Source organism: Sorex araneus, chromosome 1 (assembly GCF_027595985.1).
Source record: "Sorex araneus isolate mSorAra2 chromosome 1, mSorAra2.pri, whole genome shotgun sequence".
NCBI lineage: Eukaryota > Metazoa > Chordata > Mammalia > Eulipotyphla > Soricidae > Sorex > Sorex araneus.
The window spans coordinates 56416300-56439384 of record NC_073302.1 but is presented as its reverse complement, the minus strand read 5'-3'; the positions used below and the strand labels follow the sequence as shown (position 1 = coordinate 56439384).

Sequence of the window (23085 nt, the reverse complement as noted above, 5' to 3'; positions counted from 1 at the left end):
ACTTAAGCACAATTACTTTAATGTCAGTTGAGATTTTATGATACAACTGTGAGACACTATATTTTAAAGGAAGTTTAGACAAAAACACAGACAAAAAACCTACCAAGCTCTTTAGAATTTTAAATTGTCAGGGAACTCTCAGTCATGTTCACGAAAGGATTAAGAGATATAGTACAGGAGTTAAGGCATTTACAAATAAAGGACCTTTCAAGAACTTGTCTGTTTTCTACTACCTAGTATCTTCAAGTACAATGTCAGGGTGCTGCAAACAGTGCTCAATTCCGGTTTTGTGACCAAGTCCTGATCTTGCCTTCCTGTCTTCATCTTCCTTGGGAGAAAGTAAATTTTCCAATCAGAGGGAGGTCAAACTATCTGCCCTGGGATACTAGGTATACAAAGGGGAAGTAATATGAACACGGCAACAAAAATCTGCAAATGCTGAAGATATTTAAGATATTATTAATTAATAAGTTTTATTATTTAACATCTACCTGCCACAAGAGGAAAACAGGTATGCTCAAATAAAAAAAAAAGAAGAAAGAAAAGAAACAAGAAAACCACCATGCCATGTAAGAAAATTAAAAATTTAAGGTATTTGGTGCCCTTTAACTATTAGAATACTTCCACCAAGATGAGCATAGATCGTCAGAAATATATACATAATACAAAGTTTAAGGTGCTTGCCTAGCATGGGGCTGTGGCTGCAATACTGGTTTGAATCCTGGCACGACATATGGCCCCACTTAGTCAGAAGAATGCCCTGAGCACAGACCTAGGTGTGGCCCCTAAGCCCCACCAGTGTGGATCTCACCCAAATAAATGAAAGCGGTTATGGAAATGTTGTTCAGTCTCCTACAGCTAAGAACTGATTATCAGTATCTAAACATATGTCTGCAATATAATAACCCTTCCAACATCCCACTGTAAATCATTGAGGCAGGAGAAGACAGTGGCTAATAGTATGGACTACAGTGCTAGAATATATGAGCTTAAATCTCCCATACCAGTTATCAGTCCCTGGGTAAGTTTCATCTGTATAAATTTTGTTCATAATTATATTTATACGAAGTTGTTAAGATAAAATTAACAAATGTAAGTAAAGTATTTAGAACAATATAAGTATTCTATAATGTTTGCAATTAATGTGCTATAACATGTTTCTTTCTCTCTGTATAAGTGTGCTTGCACATACGCTCATGCGTGAAATCTAATTAGCCTTTCAAACATTCAGCTGAATGGAGTCTATTATTCATACAAATGGGTAAAGCTTATTCTTTTCACCAAAATTCTTGAGGAGCAAGGGAAATAACTTACCTCATAATTCCGTGGTGAAAACTATTCCTCAACACATCTCTTGACCGATGATAATGATATCATGCTTTTGTATATAACACTCTTAAAGTTTCCAACTGTCAACACTTTTAACACATTTTACCCTCACATCTACTTTGCAAGAGGATGGATAGATGGTTGGGTGTACAGATGGTGAATGAAAGGTGGATAAAACCTTACATTTGAAAACATTAAATGGCTGACTAAGGTCAAGAGAAAATTGGCTTTCATAGTACCTTAAAGTAAAGACCAGTTCCTACATAATCTGACAGTATTTCTCTGAAATTCACATGCCTTGAGGTGCACACAAAATCTTGGAAGCAGGATTAGGGGCCCTACAAGCTCCCTCTCATAATTTGTTTGATGAAAACAATGATCTCATTAGAGGCAGAGGAGTGGATAACTAGTTTTATTATCCTTCCTCTGTGCTCACTCTACCCAAAACTTAAAGGAAGGTAAAATAAACAAACAAACAAAATACACAACCTCCGGGGTTGGTTGTCTTAACCTCTGATAGGGTGGCCAGGGATCTGTGGACTATTATAGATACCTACAGAAAACTAAAAGCTCCGATGTACTGGCTGAATTGCTAAAGAACAGAGAGAAAGCGAGTTAACCTAAGGAATAATACTAAGCTACTTTGCCAAGTTCTCGAATATTTAAAATGCATTTAATATACAAAAACCTTAATAAGTGGACAGTCCTAGGAAAATATTCTCCATGGAAACATGAGAAAAACAAGTTCTATGTTAAGTGTAGTGAATGTAATAGATAGATGAGTGTAATAGATGAGGAAGGAGTGGGTACACATACAACACTTTTCAGATTATTAAATGGTTTCTCAAAATTTTAAATAAAAACTGGACCTAATATTTTTAAATCTAGGCCTTCTCAAATTCACGTGAACTTTATAATTTTAATAAGTATATCACTTGCATCTAATAGATAAATGCTATATTTATAAAATACCTTTGGGATGCTGGTTTAGATGAATTTTCCCACCCTTGTTTTGCATTTTTCTTTTTCTCTTATTCTTCACTGGAGAGGAATTTATTTGAAGAATATCATCTGGCACTTGGCCATCTGTCTGCTAAGATACAGAATAAAAGTCCCCCATTGGTGTAAAAAGGCCACAGAATCAAGTAGAAAAATTAGAGCAAAGCCTTAGTGTGAATTGCTGGAAACCAATACTTTACATAAAAACACAATACAGTCCATTTCATAAGATTTCTATCAGCAGTAAGATTCATTCTGTTGAAAGTAAAGACTGTAAATTGGTATTCAAGCTCTCAGTTGATGAGACAGGATTAATCTCACAGAAGGCAAAATAAACACATAAATATCAGGAGGTGGTTTCATATGGCGAAACTGATTTAAACTAAGAACCATAGCAAGCATATTCTAATTCGCTGTAGATTTATGGGGCTGGGACTTAATCAATGAAACCTTATGAATAAGACTTTCCAATAACACAGTTAAGACCTGCCATGAGAGTGAAATAAATAATTTCTCGTCCCCAAGCTTCTGTGGAAGTGGAATTGTGTGCCACTTCCTATAGTTTTTGAAAGAAAAATAACTAAATACAAGATGTGCCTCATACCTAAGGCATTTTATTTATTTATTTTTTCTTTTTAAAAAAATATGGAATGCTTCACGAATTTGCGTGTCATCCTTGCGCAGGGGCCAAGCTAATCTTCTCTGTATCGTTCCAATTTTAGTATATGTGCTGCCGAAGCAAGCACCTAAGACATTTTAAACACTATTAAAAAAATCCTATATTTTGGGGGACTGGAGAGCCAGTACAACGGTAAAGGTAGTTTCCTTGCATGCAGTTGACCCTGGTTTGATCCTGGTACTATATATTTTCCCCCAGTGCTTATGGTCCCTTGAGCACCACCAAGAGTAACCCTTAAATAACCCCTGAGAAGAGACAGGAGTACAGAGCACAGCTGGGTGTCACCCAAAATTCAAAACCAAAAAAACAGAAGTGCTACGTATAGTTTACTTCCTACACCTCTGTTCTAAGATATATAGCAAACACATTTCAAAGCAGCACTAGTATGGTCAGGAATGAAAACATTCTGAGGGTTAGAAAAAAGAAGCAAAATAGTCCTCTCCTAGGGTCCAGCTCTAAATATCACACCATAAATGTACTCTAGGAGAAAAATAAATATCTCTGTGTCTATTTTACTGTTTTTTTTCTTTTCTAATAACTTTTTCTTTAAGTCAGAAACAAAAAATACATGGGCACAAAGACAGGAAGAAATATGTATCAGTCAGTATCACACAATGTGACTATCTGGGAACACAACCACAGTAGGAGAGTGGCACAATAAATTCAAAAGATAGAAAATGGGAAAAAGAAACCTCCAGTAAAAATCTGGTTGAAGTTATCCTGGTTTAACTGACTTAAATAAGGCATATCTAATTATACCCAGCAACATTTTACTACCATTGCTATTTGTAGACATTTATTCAAGTTTTATTTGTCACCAGAATGTTTTAAAGAAATATGGATATACAAACTACAAATCAATAGCACCTTTATAAATATTTTAAGTATCATTATTTAGCAATTATATGAATCTCTTCATGTGCCAACATTGTACAATTTTTAACATGCCAATAAGTCCATTAAATGTATTTATAGTGATAGTTATGAAGTTCAAGGGATTTTATCCATGAAATATAGTTCAATAAGAAAAACAACCTTGTACTGAATTAGAAAACAAACTTACTACAGTCAACAAATGAAGATACCCTGACCTTATAAACATTCTCAGCAGCTAAAAGCAAATCAGAATCCAAGAGGAAAATTTACAATAAAACATCACTTGCTTTTATTAGGCTTGTCATCTTGGCAGCATCACTTTTCTAATTTAGTTTCCTCAAATACAAAAAAGGATTCTTTTCTTATGCTAAACTCTACAGAGAAGTACACACAAAGTACACATATGTAATCATTCTCTTAAAAAAATCATGTTCTAAAAAAAAGCAGTGTTTTATGCAACTTACTGAGAAACTTCTCAGAAATTCTAGAAAAAAAGTCGAATTCTGAATTATTATTCAGTTCAAATATTCTGAAAGAATGATCTCTTTTCACAAGTACATCAAATCTCCCAAGTGCTTGATGAACTTCGGTGATATATTTACTTTTGAGGTCAATGATAATTTTGCTGCTTTCCTGTTCAGACTTTATCAAGTAGATTCTTTTAAAAAGATGTCTGCAAACTATAAGAAAGATGAAAACCTTTAAAGTACTAAAGTATAGATCCAATATCTGATAAAATCTAGCAGTATCTAATTTCCTTATACAAAGATAAGAATGAAGATACAACCCTCAAAATGTTATCTTGCTAAAGTAACACAAGTGAAAACTATAGTTTTCTAATGGTCAGAAACTGTTCAAATCTCAGGTAACGTAAGTTTTTAAATTATCTTTTGAAAGTTTCTATAGCATAGTTGGCAAAAGAGATGATTACCTACAGTAAAATACCAGGGTCAAACCCAATTCTCTGTTCCTTATAATGTAAGCTGGGGCAATACTTAATCTTTCTGGGCCTTGGTTTCCTCATCTGCAGTAGGGGAAAATCAGAACCTATATTCTAAGGAGACTGAGAAAATTCAACAAAGTACATCTGTATCACCATTAGCATAGAACTCACACAATTATAATAGAATTTTTAGGGCTCTCCTGTCTTAGAGTAGCAAATTATATTCCACACTGTACCTCTGAGATTTTCTAGTAACTGTTAGATCTGGTTAGGCCCCAGTGCTGACATTTTTTACTCTAATCTTTGTTTATAGAGGGAGTAAATAGTCCAAACAAAGAACATTCCACCATGCAGTTCTGATGGTTATATGATAAGGCAGAGCCTGGCACCAACACCAGAACTGGCTATCTATTAAGGTGAAAACACATAACTTTGATAATGAAGCTGTCTCCTGATTTATAGAAGCTATGCTGTCTTAACTGGGATTCAGCGCCAACCAACATCTAGAGAAAACTGTGCCTGGAGCAGAGAGGAGATGAATATATAGCCAGGATTTAAAGAAAGATTTTAAGTTTGAAACACTAAAGCTGTTCTGAAAGAAAGCAGAGTTTTAAGTTCACAGAGAAAACTTTCTAAGAGAACATTTTAAATTAGAAGTTCAGTATGAGTAACATGATAAACCAAAAAAGAAAAATAAATAAAGCATTTATGTGTCTATCCTCTGAGCTACCCCTTCATCAGTGCAAAGAACTTTATAATAAAGTAGTTTGAATTTCATTTCAGCATTCATAATGGTATTATCACCTTAAGCTGAACAACTCAGTTTCTTAAGCTGTGAGGCCATGGTCTCATTTTAGCACATTTGGTCACAGGTACACAAAGTCTCATTAACTACTTTTATAATCTCATTCAAAATTCTGGAGTATTGCAACCAAAAACACTTTCCCAAACAAATAGTGTGACTGTAACTTTCTGGTAGCTCTTTTCACTTTTATTCCAAAGACTTAGTAAGAAATGGACTCTGAAAAGCCAGTTAAAGAAACTGGCACAGAAATCAAGTCCATGAAAGCTTTATAAAACCTATCACCAAGTTTTCTCATTAAAACTTGGATGACAGTTACAGAAAAGACTATCTTTTAATGGCTAAGTGTAGAGCTAAAAAAAAAAAGAAAAAACCTAACTTAGGACTTTTACACTTTTAAAAAAAAATATGTAAAACAAGTATTTGGTAAAGTCACAGCAATACTTATGTGAGAGCAGAAGCAGGCCACCCACTATGCCCTGAATGGGGTCTCAAAGAACTTCAGAGGGACAATCATTTATCAGGGAAAGCTCTGGACAGAACTAGCTTCTTTCCTGTGACTACTCTTAATCCCACACTCAAGTCAAACTAAGTACCTGCTGTTTCCGATGCAAGTCTTAGGAAATAGTTCTTGTACTTGTGCCAAATGGAAAGTTGAAATCCTACCTACTCTTGCTGAACCAGATGATGAAAAAAATAAACCTCTTTATAAAGGTCTTTTGGTCTTCTAGGACAGTAAGACTCTTTCCCCTTTTAAGAACTTCCACAGCAGTTTATATCGAGACAACCCATATTATATTTAGTATTGACTACTAAATACATTGCTCCTATTTATTGAAATCTCTTATCACCCTCCAGTTTACAATCCTCAAGAGTTAGGTTTCTGTTTCCTTGTATGCCTCCTACTTAACAATATGCTTATTATGAACATTTAGTGGGGTAGGGTCAGAGTGACAGGATAGTGAGTAGGGCATACAGCTTACCCAGGTTTGATCCTCAGCATGCCAGGAACCGTCAACATTCCTGAATGCAGAGCCAGAAGCCCTAAGCAACATTGGGTGAGCCCCCCCATAAAACAAAACAGAAAAAATTCACTGGGTAAACCAGTGGACCATAATTACATGTAGAATCGTTGCAACTTCAAGAACAACTGAAGACAGTTTCCTATTTGTTAAAAGAAAATTTAATAATGAGAACTTTCCAAAGCAGTTACACAATATACGGTAGTACTTTATTACTATATTCTGAAAATTCTATTAGTTTTGTAGTTGCATATTATTTATTAGACATTTAAATTTTTTATTTATTTTGGGGTCTTCCAGTGGTGACCAGGTCTGGGTTTCACTCGACTAATCTTGGTTCCACCAAAGCTAAAGGTCACCAGGTCTACACTTACTGCTATTCATGAAGCCAGGTGGTACTGGGCTTTATTTTGAGGCCCTGTACATGCAAGATATGTGCTTCAGTCCTACAAGGTACCTCCTTGTCCCTGTTCCCACATATCAGACATATGATTAGGCACAAAAGATACCAACATAAATTAAATATTTTCACTGCTGCTGAAGAACATAAAGTATAATAACAGGAAATATGAGATGGGTAAAATCTGATAAAATTTCAGCATATTTACAAAAATTTTAATTCTGCTATAAAACTACAAAACCTTGATTCTCTTTCTGCTCAATAGGTCATTATCACAACAGGAGAAAGGATAATACTAGGGACATTCTCTTCTCCCCCCAAGCCCCATAGATCAATTAACCATTCAGTAGGTTTTAGACTATAGAATTCCTGTCACATACAAAGGCAAAAACTCAACTAAGTCAGCAGAATTTTGTGCCTGGCTGTCTTCCTCGAGGCCTCTTCGGAGGGGATGGGCTCCAGCTTCCCTCCCCACTCCGAGCAGAGCTCCCGGTGGCCAAAGACCTCCAGAGCCTAGCCACAGCCATGCTCAAGGCCCCCCTCTCCACATGTTCGGATGAGCCTCACGCATGAAGGAACCGGCAGAGGACCCGGAGCTGAGACCTCCAAGGCTGCTCAGATTGGGACTGGGCCTCCTCCGCCCAGATTTCCCATCTCCCAGTAGCTAGGCGGTCACCACCAGGGACTGCCATGTAATCCTGTCAATGGCCAGCATCCAGACTTAAAAACCAGCTCCTGGAAGCACGCAGCCGCTTTGCAGCCAGGTGATATCTTATAGCCTACTTCTCCCTCTGGGAGAACCTGGCAAACTACTGGGAGTTTCCTGCCCTCATGGGAGAGCCTGGCAAGGTCCCCATGGTGTATTAATATGCCAAAACCAGTAACAAGCTGGGTCTCATTTCTCTGACCCTGAAAGAGCCTACAGTACGGGATAGTTGGAAGGACGAGTAGAGAGAGGCTTCTAAAATCTCAGGCCTTGGACGAATGGAGATGTTACTGAGACCGCTTGAGAAATTCGACGATCAACGGGATGATGATGATGATGATGATGATATAAACCAAGAAAGAGACAGAGATCTTTTATCTCTCTCAGTGAAAAATATAATTCTTGTAGATCTTCTCACTATGAATCTTAAACTAGTATCTATTCTATTTCTGCAATGCATATATTGGCCTAGATTACTAAATTCCACCAATTTCTTCACATCTAAATTTATTTAACACATTATTACCAGAAAAAATTTCATGCCAGGAAATTTTCATCACATCACTGTAGAGCTGAAAACTCTTACTGTAAAGAGTCCAAACATAAACTCTTTTCACACTATTCTAGCTCCCCCTTGACAAAATCATTGCTCAACAGGTTTTCTTTCATTCATTTTTGTCTCCTCTTGTCATATATACTTTACACAACTAAATCTCCTTTAGAATGCCAAATCATCTTCTCCTATTACCTGTTGGTAATGGCACAGCAAAAATACACTTCCTCTAAGAAACATCTTTCCAAGAAAGCCAGTTGGTCCTGCTATTCTTTGTTATAATTCACTTTTACATCACCTCACATCCTCATATACACATATATATACACCTATGCATGCATTTGCTAAATGTATTATAATTATCATTTCGCCTATAATATGTTCTACTAGTCCTTAGGATAGGAAATCATCAATGTTTGCAATGTTTAGTAGTAAAGGCCTTGCTATTGTAAGCTACTCAATAAACTTCAATGACAATATTGGTAGGAGGACTTGGAATCCACTTCACAAAATTTTCTAACTAAAACGGAACAACGGACTCCTTTGTGGACTTGCATAAAAGCTACAGACAATCTGTATGCACTGTAGCACTATCATCCCATTGTTCATCAATTTGCTTGAGTAGGCCCCAGTAATGTCTCCATTGTGAAACTTCTTATTACTGTTTTTGGCATATCGAATACGCCATGGGTAGCTTACCAGGCTCTGCTATGCTGGGCGGGATATTCTCCGTAGCTTGCCTGGCTCTCTGAGAGCATCAGAGAAATCAAACCCGGGTCGGCCATGTGCAAGGCAAGCACCCTACCCACTGTGCTATTACTCCAGTCCGAAAATCTGTATAGCATAGCAAATAAAAGCCAAAAACCAAAAAACAGAAAACAACAAAATAAATGAAACCTTTAGTTTAAAATGAGAATAGTTCAAAGTCACTAAACTGGGTAGGTAAAGAGGTCACTAGATTTTCTGGTCCCATACTAAAGCACAACACTCCAATACCTGTCAGATTTCTATTGAGGAAGGCAAAAAATTGTTATACGTTTCAAAAGTAAAGAATTTCCAAAATTCAACGTTCTGATACATCTAATAACTAAAGAAGGAACAGCACAGGTATTTTACATGTTGCTGAGAAACAGAGGTAGTGACATCACTATTTTTAACCATCTGGCCCTGTCTTTTCTGTCTAGAACTACAGTGGTTAGTTGAAGATGAATTTGAGTGTGCAGTAACTTTGAATATTCACATCTGGTTCTAGGTCTTAAGTGAGTTAAGCCATTTTTTCCCTCTGGTGTCTAACAAATAACTAAAAAGACTTGTTTGTACCTCACATGTTGGAAGAACTTTTAAGGAACAGTCTATCCATGCAAGGTTATGAGTCACAAACACAGCCAAGGTCAGGAAGACCTCTGCTAATCAATGAAGCACTAACCACACTTTCACTCAAGCTGTCTGAGAGAAGCCAGTCTCAGTGACTCCGTTTCTTTCAATCCACAGGTCATCAATCATCCTTATAGAAAAGAAACTGCCCAACTTCATGGCTGGGTGAAGAGCCTTCTGCAAGGCCTCTACCTTTTTTTCTTTAATGCCTAGCTGCTGACTAGTTTAGAGGCATACAGCATAGACAGTGAAAGGAAAGTCCTACTTAGCTACGAAAGGAAGGTGAGGAGAGCCACTTAACATCACTGTATGATGAAATTATAAAATAACCAGATAGGGAGCACAATTATGGGATACTGGTACAATGGAACTACTTTTCAAGAGTTAGCTGACCTTTCATATACATACTCTCCTCTCACTTTTAACTTTGGTGAGGGAAATTCACTGTACCCTGAAATGAGGAAAATTCACTGTACCCTAAGAGAGCCACATATATTGTACATTTGTGCCAGTTCCTCATACAAATTGTCTAGAACACAGTAAATTTCTTTCCAAGGCTGGAAATCACTAAGTTATTTAAGTTACAGATATTTTAGTAACGTTCTCCTCTTTGTTTTGGGTGGCTTTGTGAGTGGAGGTGGCTGGACCACATCCAGTGAGGCATAGGGCTTGCACCTACCAGGGCTCAGAGAAACATGTGGTAGTGGGGATCAAACTCAGATTGGCCATGTCTAAGGGAGGTGTACTACCCACTGTACTATCTCTCTGGGTCCTAATTTTCTCCTCTTAATAATACACATATCACAGATTGGTGAATGTGGAATGAAAACTCCAGAAGGAATAATGGAACTACAAATATTATCAAATTTAATCAGTAAGTGATGTATGAAAGCTCTAGGTGATTCATTGTCAGGAGTGGTAATAGGACAGCAGCAAGTCACTGCCTCCAAATTTGATTAATTCAGTAAGCATCACTTTGTACTTAATTTTGAGTAGTGGCTGTGTGATTCAAGAAGGGTTGAATGTACTTTTTCTTCCATGGGACCTCAACTACAAAGGTCTAATTAAAAAGCTTTTTCTTTCATATTTATACCTGAGGCTGACAAGAAACATCTATTTGTCTCACCAAAGGTAAAGAGAAGAAAGGGCAAAACAAGTAGTTAACAGCACCCTCAGTCTTTATTTAACATACGTGCTTTATCAGAAATGTTAACAAGAATTACAAAGATTACAATGGAGACATTACTGGTGCCCCTCGAGCAAACAGATGAACAATGGGACGACAGTGTACTACTGTTAATCTAATTATCGTAACAAAATATGGAGTCTTACATAGAAGGACTGCACTCATTTGTGGAGTATAGAATAACATCACATGAGGCTAACACCCAAGGACAGTATATATAAGGGCCAGGGAGATTGCCCCATAGCTGGAAGCCTGCTTCATGAGCAGAAGGGAGAAGGTAGATGGAATAGAGAAGGGATCACTAAGAAAATGATGGCTGGAGGAATCAGTTGGGATGTGATATGCATGCCGAAAGTAGATAATGGACCAAACATGATGATCGCTCGGTGTCTGTGTTGCAAGCCATAATGCCCAAAAGTCGAGAGTGAGTATGGGGAATATTGTCTGCCATAGAGGCAGGGGGAAGGTGGGAAGGGGGGGGGCATACTTGGGATATTGGTGGTGGGGAATGTGCACTGGTGGAGGGATGGGTGTCTGATCATTGTGAGATTGTAACCCAAACATGAAAGCTTGTAACTATCTCAAGGTGATTCACTAAAATTAAAAAAAAAAATACAAACTTTGAAAAAAAAACCCAACAAAATATGAAGTCTTTTTGCTGCTAAAATAAACACAAGGTATTTATTTCCACATCACTCAATATTATTTCACTGAAATAAGCATAAAGCAATACTAAAGTACTTGTTTGTCTATGCTAGCAATAATCTGTAAAATATCTTTTCTCTCTTCTTTTTTTTTTTTTGCTTTTTGGGTCACACCTGGCAATGCACAGGGGTTACTCCTGGCTCTGCACTCAGGAACCACCCCTGGCGGTGCTCAGGAGACCATATGGGATGCTGGGAATCGCATCCGGGTCGGCCGCGTGCAAGGCAAACGCCTTACCCACTGTGCTATCGCTCCAGCCCCTGTACAATATCTTTTTAGAAACAGATTTATTTATAAAAATTGGCATTTCAATGACCTATGTGTTTAATTTCACAATTCTTACTACCAAAAAAGGTATTTTGCTTATCCATCCTGCTCCACCTCTCCCTCCCCCTCTGGAAATCACACTAGTTTACTCTGAGTAAAAGAGTTAGAATTATATTTATTTCAGAGTCCATCAGAACTTCCCATAGAAATCACTTTGTTGTAGTGTTATTTATTATGAATACAAATATTCACAATACAATCAAAGATTAAAATGGCATCTACTTATATTCATAAGGTTAACTTTATTAAGTCAATCTATTGATCTACCTGTATTTGTACATATACACTCCTCATTCACTTTTTGGGAAGAAAACTTAACACTAACTTCCACAACATTTAGACATTTTAATAAAAATTCTTTAGGTGGTAGAAAAATTAACACATGAAAGGTTATTAAATCTTCAAGCTGCTGGTGTAACTAAGCTAATTTTCTCAAACTGAAATGAGCACTTTTAAAAACTATGCTACTTCAAGATGTGGTAAATAAAATTTAGAATAATTAAAACTCTTGTTTTAATTATTTAACTGAAGACACTAAAACATCCTGAGTAATAATAATATCCAAGCCCAAAACTCACAATCAAACTAATGAGATCCTTTTTCTGCCTCAGTTACAAAACCCATAAAATGGGATAGTGCTGACTAGGCAGTTCTGAAGACTATTAAAGGTAAAGAAAACAAAACAGAAGCTCGGCAACAATGTAATTATATAAACAACTGACTAACCTATTGCAAGATGACAAAAGTACATCAAATAGAAATACTTAGTATACATTTACTTGCCATGTTAAAGCGTAGACAACAGCATAGTTTAAGTATGCTATAAAACTTTGATGTTTTAAGGGTTTCTATAAACACTACTAAGAATAGCTTCATATGAAAACAAAGTGTTTTGTAATCAAAGAAAAAATCATTCTAAACATTAATTAGTGAACATATTTGCCTAGGGAAGTATAGTCCTGGCAAAAAGCCCTATTAATATAAGACTTAAAAATTAAAAAACAGGGAATGGAAAGATAGTATAGGGGGTAGGGTGTTTGCCTTGCACGTGGCTGACTTGTATTTGATCACTGGCATCTCATATGGTTCCCCAAGAACTGCCAGGAGTGCAGAGCCAGGAGTAACCCCTGAGCACCTCCAGGTATGGCCCCAAAATCAAATAAACAGAACAAAATTTTAAAACATACTGAAATGTGATACTTGGTGGTTACTCTTGGCTGTGTGCTTAGGCAACCATTTGGTGCTAGCAATCAAATTGGTGTTGGCTGTATGCAAGGAAAGTACCTTAATCCCTGCACTATCTTTCAGTCCAAGGTAAGATGTTTATATAAGTGGTGCTGAATATTACTTGGTTATAATAGTATTTTTCCCATAGTATTAAAGTATTAGGTGCTAGAGACATAATTTAATGAGCAACAGTGCATGCTTTTCATGCAGAAGGCCCAAATCCAATCTCTGGAACTGAATGATCCTCTGAGCACCACCAGGAATGACCCAAGCACTGAATAGGGAGGAGCCCTAAGTAACACTGTAACACTGGGTATGACTGAAAACCTTAAAAATAAAAAAAATTAAAAATTCTAGAATCTTTAAAGGAAGTAAATTTCATGTGAGGGTGAGGGAGCTGATGTGGGGCAGGGAAGGGTTGTCTAAGATTGAGATGCACTAAGAATCAAGAAAACTTGACTCTGTAAAACTAGAATCTTCTCTGGAATGTTAGTTTTAATTCAGAGCTATATAGGAGTCTAGTTTAAAAAAACTATAGCACTATAGCACTGTAGCACTGTTGTCCCGTTGTTTATCAATTTGCTTGAGCGGGCACCTCGAGCAAATGGAGGAACTTCTCCATTGTGAGAGTTGTGGTTACTGTTTTTGGCATACTGAATATGCCATGGTAGCTTGCCAGGCTCTAAAAAACAGTAGCTAAAAGTCTATTAGGAAAGTTAAATTTGTTAAAGGCAGTAATCATAATCAATGGTTAAAGCTACAGGGAAAAACACCAGACATACCTGAGTTTTTTAAGACTTCCCAATTCTAAATAAATATTGGGGTGTTATTCCATAGTATCTCACACTAAGACATCTGCCATATGAAGTGACAGGGCAACTGCTGAATGTCCACAACTAGTGATCTTTTTAAAGAACATTAGTAACAGTACTGTTAGGAAGATGGGTTTGTAAAATGAACCTAGTAGGAACAGCCTAGAATTTAAATGTCACCTATCGCTTTCTCTTGTAGGACTATAGTAAGAATCACAGTTGTCCAGGGGAAATCTGACTGCTGAGGTTTCACTTAAATGAGAGTTATACTCTGGTGGTCCAAGCCTTCTGCGAAATACCACCAGCTAACAAGACAATGTCACATGATCACTCTAGAATATAGAGAAATAACTCAGAGTAGTCAGTATCCCTAGAAATTGACCATTTAAATGTAAATAAACAGAAAATGCCTCACAAAAGCACTCAGGCTCCTCCTCTTCTCTGGATTTCTCCAGAGCCCCCAGGGAGGTGGTATCACCCACTTAGCAAAATACTGCTCTAGATTCTAGAGCATATGGTTTTCAAGTGCTGAGTTATCTCTACTGCCTCTGGACTACAAGTCTGAGAATAACTAGGTGTCAGACTTACACATTCCTTTTGTGCAAAGAATGAATGTGCCTTTCACCATTCAAAGGACAGCTGCCTGTACTCCAATGATGAAGATGTGAATAGCTAAAAGTTAGTTAGGGAATAGTAAAAAGGAAGAAGGACAGAGAAATGTAGAGCCTGAAGAACAAAACCAGAAGGAAAAGTAAGAATCCTACACTTTGATCATCTGTTTTTTTTTTTACTCAGCCCTGACATCAAATTTCTTAGATAATTTTTTAGTAAGTAAAAAATAAAATACTGGTAATTAAGAGTTTTTTTTTAAAGTTCTGTACTAGTAATCGGTTGCTGTGCCCCTCTTTGAAGTCAAACTATAAACTTCCTTTTATCTCCTTTAGGTATTTTCAGTTAACATACAATTTCATAGTACTCCCACTTATAGGAAAATAATGTCTGTATATTATTATTGTCATATTTTTCTTCCAGAGTATCATATTTCTATAGTTACAAGGACCTGTTAACAAATGAGGTATCTCCTAACACTTTTGAAATTAAAACAATGTTGGTTACTGCCAATTTTTTTCATTCTCAAATGCAATCATAAACAAGGCCTATCATCTTCAGATCAATAATTTCCAAGTATTGTACTCCAAACATATTTAAATATCTCTAAAAAATATTTAGACATACTCTAAGCATATTGTTTTCTAAACATATTTAAATAATTTCTGGTGCCAATAGCATATTCTGGTCACGGAAATTAACAAAACTGCCTAGTTATCCAGAAGGGAAAAAGTATTTTGTGCACTGTTATCAGTACTAGTGGCTATTTGCAAAACTATTATGTCAACAGTACCAGTAAACAAGTGTTAATATTGCAAGTGGAGGGAATATCTAGAGGGAACGAGATGTAATTAGCCACGTGGAACAAATCAGGGAGATCCAAGAAGAAACTTTGTCAGCTCCTGGAAGTCAGAATCTGTGGCTTTCAGTGGTGTGATACAGAGCTGCTTCAAAGTCGGGTAAGCTGTACCTAAACATTGTACATCTCTGTGCCCAGTGAGAGACGATCAATGACTGTGTTTGCTGGACTCTAGTCATGTCCCTTGACTAATAAAAGCTGTGCTAAAAAGCATGCTACAGGGGCAGCTTGTAGACTGGCATTAGAAGTGTGCTGTATACCATGGCTGGTGAGTATACCAGGCACCAAAGCTTCCCCGCTCACCCCCACCATTCCCTTCCCTTTCTATCCCACCAACTCCCCTCTGGCTGTCTGTTTAGTGTCACTCAGTTGGGATGGATCCTGTTAAAGATCTGACGCTTAGTGAGGACTTGGGAGGTGTCTGGAACGCCTGCCTCTAATCATAAACACCACAGCTGGCAATGATGTGGTTGAAAAAAAAAATCACCTTGATCCAGTACACATTCTCTTTGATGTCTCTGCAGTTAGTTCACTGCCCAGAGAAAAAGGTACGCTTTTTTTTAAGTTTGAAAAAACTCAAGCTTGACATTCCCAAATCATAACCATATGACTTTTAGTTCTATGCTTTAAAAAAATTCTTATGTTTGTATATGTGTGTGTGTGTGTGTGTGTGTGTGTATCATCACATTTTGTTCTAAGAACTTAAGAGAAGAAGCATCTGACAATGATAACATGAAACAGGTTTGGAAGATAATGGCAGTTTGAGAGGAAAACACTTCCAAAAGGGAAAAAAAAAATGTCAGACTGCCACTACCAAAAAAGGAAGAAGCCTTCTGCCAAGGATTGCAAACTGCAATGACCTTAAGTAAGAGACTGTAGCTGATTCAAGGGAAAATAAAAACTTTTCAAAGACAACCCTACTTGTGCAGCGCCACTGTTTATAAGTGCCTTGTGCCCTCTTGCCTTTCAGGTGGCCTGGTAAACACACAGCCTCACTGTGCTCGAAGCCCCAGGCTGCAGGGGTCTAATGAATATTCAGCAACATTAACATGCATTTTCTTTGTGTGTTTGTTTTCTAATCCTACCTAGACAGAGCTGGTGTGGGAAGTGTCCTTGTAATGCCATGCCAACTATCTGCTGGTGAGGTGCTTTTGCATGTAAAATGCTGAGATGTCCCAGTGATTGTGGGGAACTAAAAAACCTAGGCACACTAATCCTATCCTCTACAAGGGTGCATTCAGAATGAATAGTAATCATGGCAGGTCTCAAGATAATTTGAGATTTCTTAAACTAATAAAACATTATTAATTTGTCATTCGTGTCTATACTATCTGGTAGATACCCCAAATACCACAGGACTTAAGGTGGAAATTCAACCATTCATTATTTATATGTAACAAGCAGTTTTTTCTTGTACATCCAGAATTTTTCTAGTCTTGATATACACAGATACATACAATGTGCACAACAATTTCTGCTTCTGCTTTTAAAAAAGGCTATAATTCAAAGTAACTTGAAAAACTTACATTATGACTTTGTCATTATATCTTAAAATGGGAAAAAGCAAAAACATACATTCACCTTGATAGTTCTAAAATGCTCTATTTGGGGACTGGAGCCTTGCACGAGGCCAACTCGGGTTCAAATCCCAGCATCCCATATGGTCCTCTGAGTACCGCCAGGAGTAATTCCTGAGTGCAGAGCCAGGACTAACCCCTGTGCATCGCCAGGTGTGACTCAGAAAGAAAAAAAAATGCTCTATTTATCTAAATCTGTGCTTCTCAATCTTTGTCCAACTGTGCCCCTCCCACCTCCAGCCCTACAGTTGGCCCTTAGTTTTGTGCTCTGAACCTCAGGTTTTAGATTTTCACCTGTGGCCCTCTTGGAAAAAATTACCCAGAGGGTGTCCCCAATCGAGAAACTGATATAAATATCTGATCGATTAAATGATTTTCCAGGTGAAAGCATCACGTATACTTAGTCCATATGGAGTACCAAGAGTCTCTAATTCTAAATGAAGTAAATGCTAATAATGAAATGTGTTTGGTTTCTTATATGATTTCGAGGGAGAATAACAAGAACCACTTTAAATTGGTCAGCTGTACTATCATACAACCAATGTTTAAGAAATTCGCTCAGGAATGCAGCACAACACATTCAGTAACAATATCCAGACTTAGCCAAAAAGTTTGGATAGTGCTGTGTTGTTCTAAACTGACTGAGGTTTTGCAGAATAACAACATTCCCCCATAATGATGGTGGTGTCTTTAGGCTGAGATAAGATTCTAATTTATTGAAAGTTATTTACTGTTGTGTGTAAGGATCAGTTTGTTAAGGATTGGAGTAGCTTGTTGGAGGAGGGCAATTTGGCGGGGTTCACAGTTGAGAAACCTTAAGAGTTGATATACCCCTATAAGGTAATTTCTTTCCTTCCCCTCCCCCCTTTTAAAAACATGGACAAGGCAATTACTTGTTAGTCAATCCAATCAAAATGAAAGGCTGATATAAATGGAAGTACTGTCATTAACTGCAATATTTATCTATTAAAGTTGTGGTAATATACTAATTGTAGCTCTGCTAGAACTTCAGACTAGTTCTAACGAAGAGTATGTGTTTTAAACTGTAATCTTTGACAGAAAGGAAGGAAGAATAATAGGGAAATATCTACATAAAAACTGATACTAACAAAGTCATCATGTAATTTTTTTACTTCAAAAAAGATTCAGGGTTATTAAAGAGTACCAAGTTTCTTAAGAGTATTGGTGTTCTGAAGACTACATAATTATCAACTATATCTGAGACTACATTGTCAGATAAAAAAATGCAATTTGGGAAAACTACCTTAAAGCTGGGTTTCTACCAAATGCTCCAAAAGCTTCTTGGCTTGGATCAGCTATAAATTCATTAAGAGAGCTCAAAAATTAAAGGATGAGGGTGACATCCAGGGAGGAAAAATCACCGAAGAGAGTATACTACATTGCCAATGAAACAACACTTCTATATGGCTTGAATTATTTTGTTTTCTTTTTCTGTTGTTTTGGTTTGGTTTGGGGTCACACCCAGCAGTTCTCAGGGCATATTATTGGTTCTGCACTCAAGGGAACATTCCTGGTGGCACATGCTGGATCTTATGGTGTGCTGGTCAGCTGGTCAGCTGCAGGCAAGGCCTTGCCTGCTGTATTGCCCCCCTGGCGAACTTGAAGTCATAATAAAATATATTAAAATGAGGGCTGGAAGATAGTAGAGTTGTTAGGGTGCATGTCTAGCAGGTGGCAGCTAACCTTGGTTCAATTCTCAGAACCTCATGTTCTCTGAACACCACAAGGTGCAGATCAGGAGGCTGCCAGCACTGCGGAGCTAGCCTGGGCATCCGTGACACTGAGGAGCCCTAGAAACATCACATCCTCTGGCCCTTGTACTAAACCAATGACCTGATTAGGCTGGCAATCATAACTGGGGTTCCTAGTTCTCCCGAGTATTGCTTAGAAGTCCCACCATTAAAGTTTTAAAGACAAATTTTAAGTTACGAAAAAAAACTTGTGCCTAGAGGCACAAAGGCAGCAACTAACTTAACTACTATTCCTACTGTTCATTTTATTCTCTTAAAATCTTTGTTACATGAGGTTTTGTGTGTATGTGTGTGTGTGAGTGTGAGTAGGGGGTGCACACATGTGTGCAGATGTCATACTTCAGTAAAGCCAGAGAACATATGTCTCTATCATATAGTTTCATTGGTTAAAGAAGAAACAAAAACCAGACATGTTATAAGCATGGTCTTATACTGAGAAGAGATGTTTGCAAAACCGCCAGTTAACCTTAAGAAAGAGACATAAACAGAACTTCGAAGGGTTTCTTTTAAATTCAGTTTACTGCCCTCTTTGCTGGCTCCTTTTACAGCCTCCATTAAAATGTAACAGAGTAAGTAGTGACTAGACTAGTCCTCTCTCTCACTGGTGTGACCTTTATTTACATAATCAATCCCAGTGATTACACCACAAGCATAGGGGAGGACAGTTAACAAAGGATGATTGTGAGACTAAGCTTGAGTTGAAGACCCAGAGAAAAGGACTCCGAAGATTCCAATATAAAGATGCAGAAAACTGGAAATTGCCTTTTCCAGTGGGTTGGAGATTATGCCACATACGTGCTTTGCAGATTCAGCAGCAATTTAGGATATAGATATTCAAAGAAGAGAAGAACTCGTTGAACCAAATAAGTCACATTATTTCTGAGAAAACCTGTTTTTTGGTTTCTGGACCATACCTGGAGGTGCTCAGGGATCACTCCTTTTGGGGTTTGGGAGATCCCATACATGCCAGGATTGAACCCGGGTCTTTTGTGTGCAAAGTAAGCATCCTGCCCACTGTACTATCTATCTGGTTCCAAAAGCTTCTTGCTTTTTATAGTAGCTACTGAGCTCTAAGTGGCTGGACTCAAAAGGCAGTACATTGTAGTTATCCCTGTGATGCCGCTGGTCAAGCAAACGTAAGATGTAGACCAGAAGGTTAGTTATGGTTGCCAGGGCTGTTTGAGGGCAATGATGGCAGTAATAGCTGCCACATGTGGAGTTCTTAGTAGGTGCTAAGCAGTCAATGACCACTGTCTGCATTTTGCGGTTTGGTTTTTGCAGCCCTGTAAAACATGTATTGTTGTATTTCATACAGGAAAAAGTGAGGCTCATTTAGGTTAAATAGTTTACTCAAATTTATAATCTGATAAGAATTTGTATTAGGTTTTGAGACATAGTATCAAAGTGTTAACTGTTTTTCTAAATACAACTAAAAGATCTCCGTAGGCCAGAAGTCTAGACCTATTGTGAGATAATTTGCAGGCATTTACTGGCGGGGTCAGTGCCACAAGTCCTTGGGACAAAACATGGTAGGCTACAGGTCCCAAAAACTAAATCAAATCATCTTCCAGCATTCTCTTTGAGGGATCCAGTGATGGCTCCAGCCTTGCAAGTCTGAGAAAATGAAGTCACCTGTTTAGTGCAATAGTGGTCACTCTACTAGGATCTCTGGGCAACAGCCAAGCGTGTTGTTCCCTTAGAGAGCACTACAGACAAGTTTGCAAGAACCAAGTGTAAAATCCCTGGTCATCTCAGAAACAACAAAAGCAAGGATTTTTAAAAAAGTAGTACTTAAGAAAGTCGAAAACTTTTGACTATTATGATCTCACTGTCACTGTAATCCTGTTGCTCATCGATTTGTTTGAGCGGACACCAGTAACGTCTCTCATTGAGAGACCTATTGTTACTGTTTTTGGCATATCCAGTACGCCACAGGTAGCTTGCCAGGCTCTGCCCTGTGGGTCGAGATACTCTCGGTAGCTTGCCGGGCTCTCCGAGAGGGGTGGAGGAATCAAACAGGGGTTGGCCACGTGAAAGGCGAACGCCCTATCACTGTGCTATTGCTCCAGCCCAATGTGATCTCAAAAGGGTAAAAATGGCTCTTTACCTACCAGTTAAATGTGCTCATGTACGTGAGACCAACCCATGAAGAAACATTCTCTGTATTTTTTGGTAGGCCCTTCAGTTAGGATTACAATTATCCCAATACTATTCAAAACCACACCAAATATGCCACCTCCAAAAGACACATTCTTTTTTTTTTTTTTTTTGCTTTTTGGGTCACACCCAGCAATGCACAGGGGTCACTCCTGGCTCATGCACTCAGGAATCATCCCTGGCGGTGCTCAGGGGACCATATGGGATGCTGGGATTTGAACCCGGGTTGGTTGCGTGCAAGGCAAACGCCCTACCCGCTGTGCTATCACTCCAGCCCCCAAAAGACACATTCTTCTTCTATTTTTTTAAATAAAGGCTTATGGGTCATACCTGGTGAAGCTCAGGGGTTACTCCTAGTTCTGTGCTCAGTAATTACTCCAGGTGAGCTCAGGGGACCATATGGGGTGATAGGGATTGAACCAAGGTCAGCCATGTAAAGAGCCTTCCCACTTTACTATCCCCAGTCCCAACTTCCCCCCTCCCCCCAGTGAATACTCCTTGTTCTGCACTCAGAAGTTACTTTTGTAGATATTTAGTGGACCATACAGGATGCTGGGGATCAAGCATGGATCAGTCATGTGTAAGGCAAATGCCCCTACTACCCTACAATCACTCTGGCCCCCAAAGACACATTCTGCATTTTGTAATATGAATGCTATTTAGAGAGGAGAAAAGGAGAAAAAATATCTTGATGAGCAAAGTTCAATTCTGAGTTAAATACAAAAATTATTAAAAAAAAAAAGAGGTCCAAGCTCAACCTGAAAAAAGAGATGCCCATTCCTCTGAAATATAATATATAGCATGGCATAAAGGCATTTCTCACTATCCAACTCCATATTGAGTTCAGATGGTAATAGTTCAAAGTGCAAGAATTGACATTATCTAAGATCATATAAAAGAATCTAAGAAGTAGATTCCATCTATCCAATTATCTAATTATCTAGAAGCCCAATCTAAATAATTTATTTGAATTTGTTACATGCCTGAGTATAGACTGCTGCACACTGATAAAGCACTGTATTTGTGACTCTATGTTCTAATGTCCAATCATATACTTACAAGCCTGGTCTTTATGATGTTAGTCATCCTTACTCTAGGCTTCTTAAACACCTTACAGAGAATACCTGTGCTCTATAGGCATGAGAATAAGTAAGAAATTACCAAAGAACTGACAATCCTTCTTTCTTCATTTTGGTTTTTCAGCCACACCTGATGATGCTCAGGGATTTCTCTTGGCCCTGTTCTCAGGGATCACTCTTGGCAGGCTCTGGGGATCATATAGGGTGCTGGAGATCAAACCCGGGTTGGTTTTGTGTAAGGCAAATTACCTACCTGTGTAATATTTCTCTGGCCCCAGAACAATACTGAAGAATTCCCTCTAAGCAAAACTCAGAACTCTCTCTAGATATATTAATAGGAGTATTTTGCTCTAACCCTTGTCCTATCCACTAGTGAAGTTTCTATTTAAGCTTACTTCAACTCTAAAGCAGCAATGAGGCCCATCACCACAGCAAAGAATGAAGCAGAAGGGGAAAAACTCTGGGTAGGAGAATAATGAAAAACAAAGTAATACAGGGACAATCAAGGGGTAGGTTTCCTGCAGAAAGAGAAATAACTACACTTTCCTGGGAGTTTTCTAGAAGGTCAAGAGACTATCTATCTATTGCTAAAGTGTGTGAAAGAGAACTGCCAGAAACTGCTTTTTGAGAGAAACGTAAAAAGTACTGGAGGTTCTCTCTTCAACTTTCATTTTCCTTGGTATGCTTCTTTAAATCACTTTGCAATAATATAATAAAACCTCAAGGTCCATTTCCACCAAGAAATAAGGTATATGCCTAGTTTGTAGTAGCAAATTGATGAGTTTGTGTAAGCAAAAGCAATTTCATAACCACTTCTGTACTTCCTAAAGTAGTGTATTAATGTGACATATTATTATTTACTTGTCACAAATAGATAAATGTATAGTTTACATTATTATATTATAATATATTTATCATTTGTGCAAAGATATGTATTTCTTATAACACAGAAAGGATAATATTGTTACCTGAGAGAAGGGGCTAGAATTAGACACTTAGCATTTATTATTTTTATAGATCCTTGTGTTCTTATAAAATACATATTGTACACCTTATTTCTATATATTCTTTGTAAAAGAAGATTCTTTAAAA

At 37.8% G+C, this 23085-nt stretch overlaps 1 protein-coding gene and 1 non-coding gene across 2 annotated transcripts in view; both read right to left on the bottom strand.

The window, feature by feature from the left end:
* The window catches only part of BNC2 (basonuclin 2), a 477043-nt gene that overhangs the window by 72703 nt on the left and 381255 nt on the right, over positions 1 to 23085 (bottom strand). The window lies entirely within an intron of this gene.
* On the bottom strand, positions 2968 to 3074 carry LOC129401255 (U6 spliceosomal RNA). Its single transcript, XR_008628187.1, has one exon. It is a non-coding gene; the product is annotated as a U6 spliceosomal RNA (small nuclear RNA).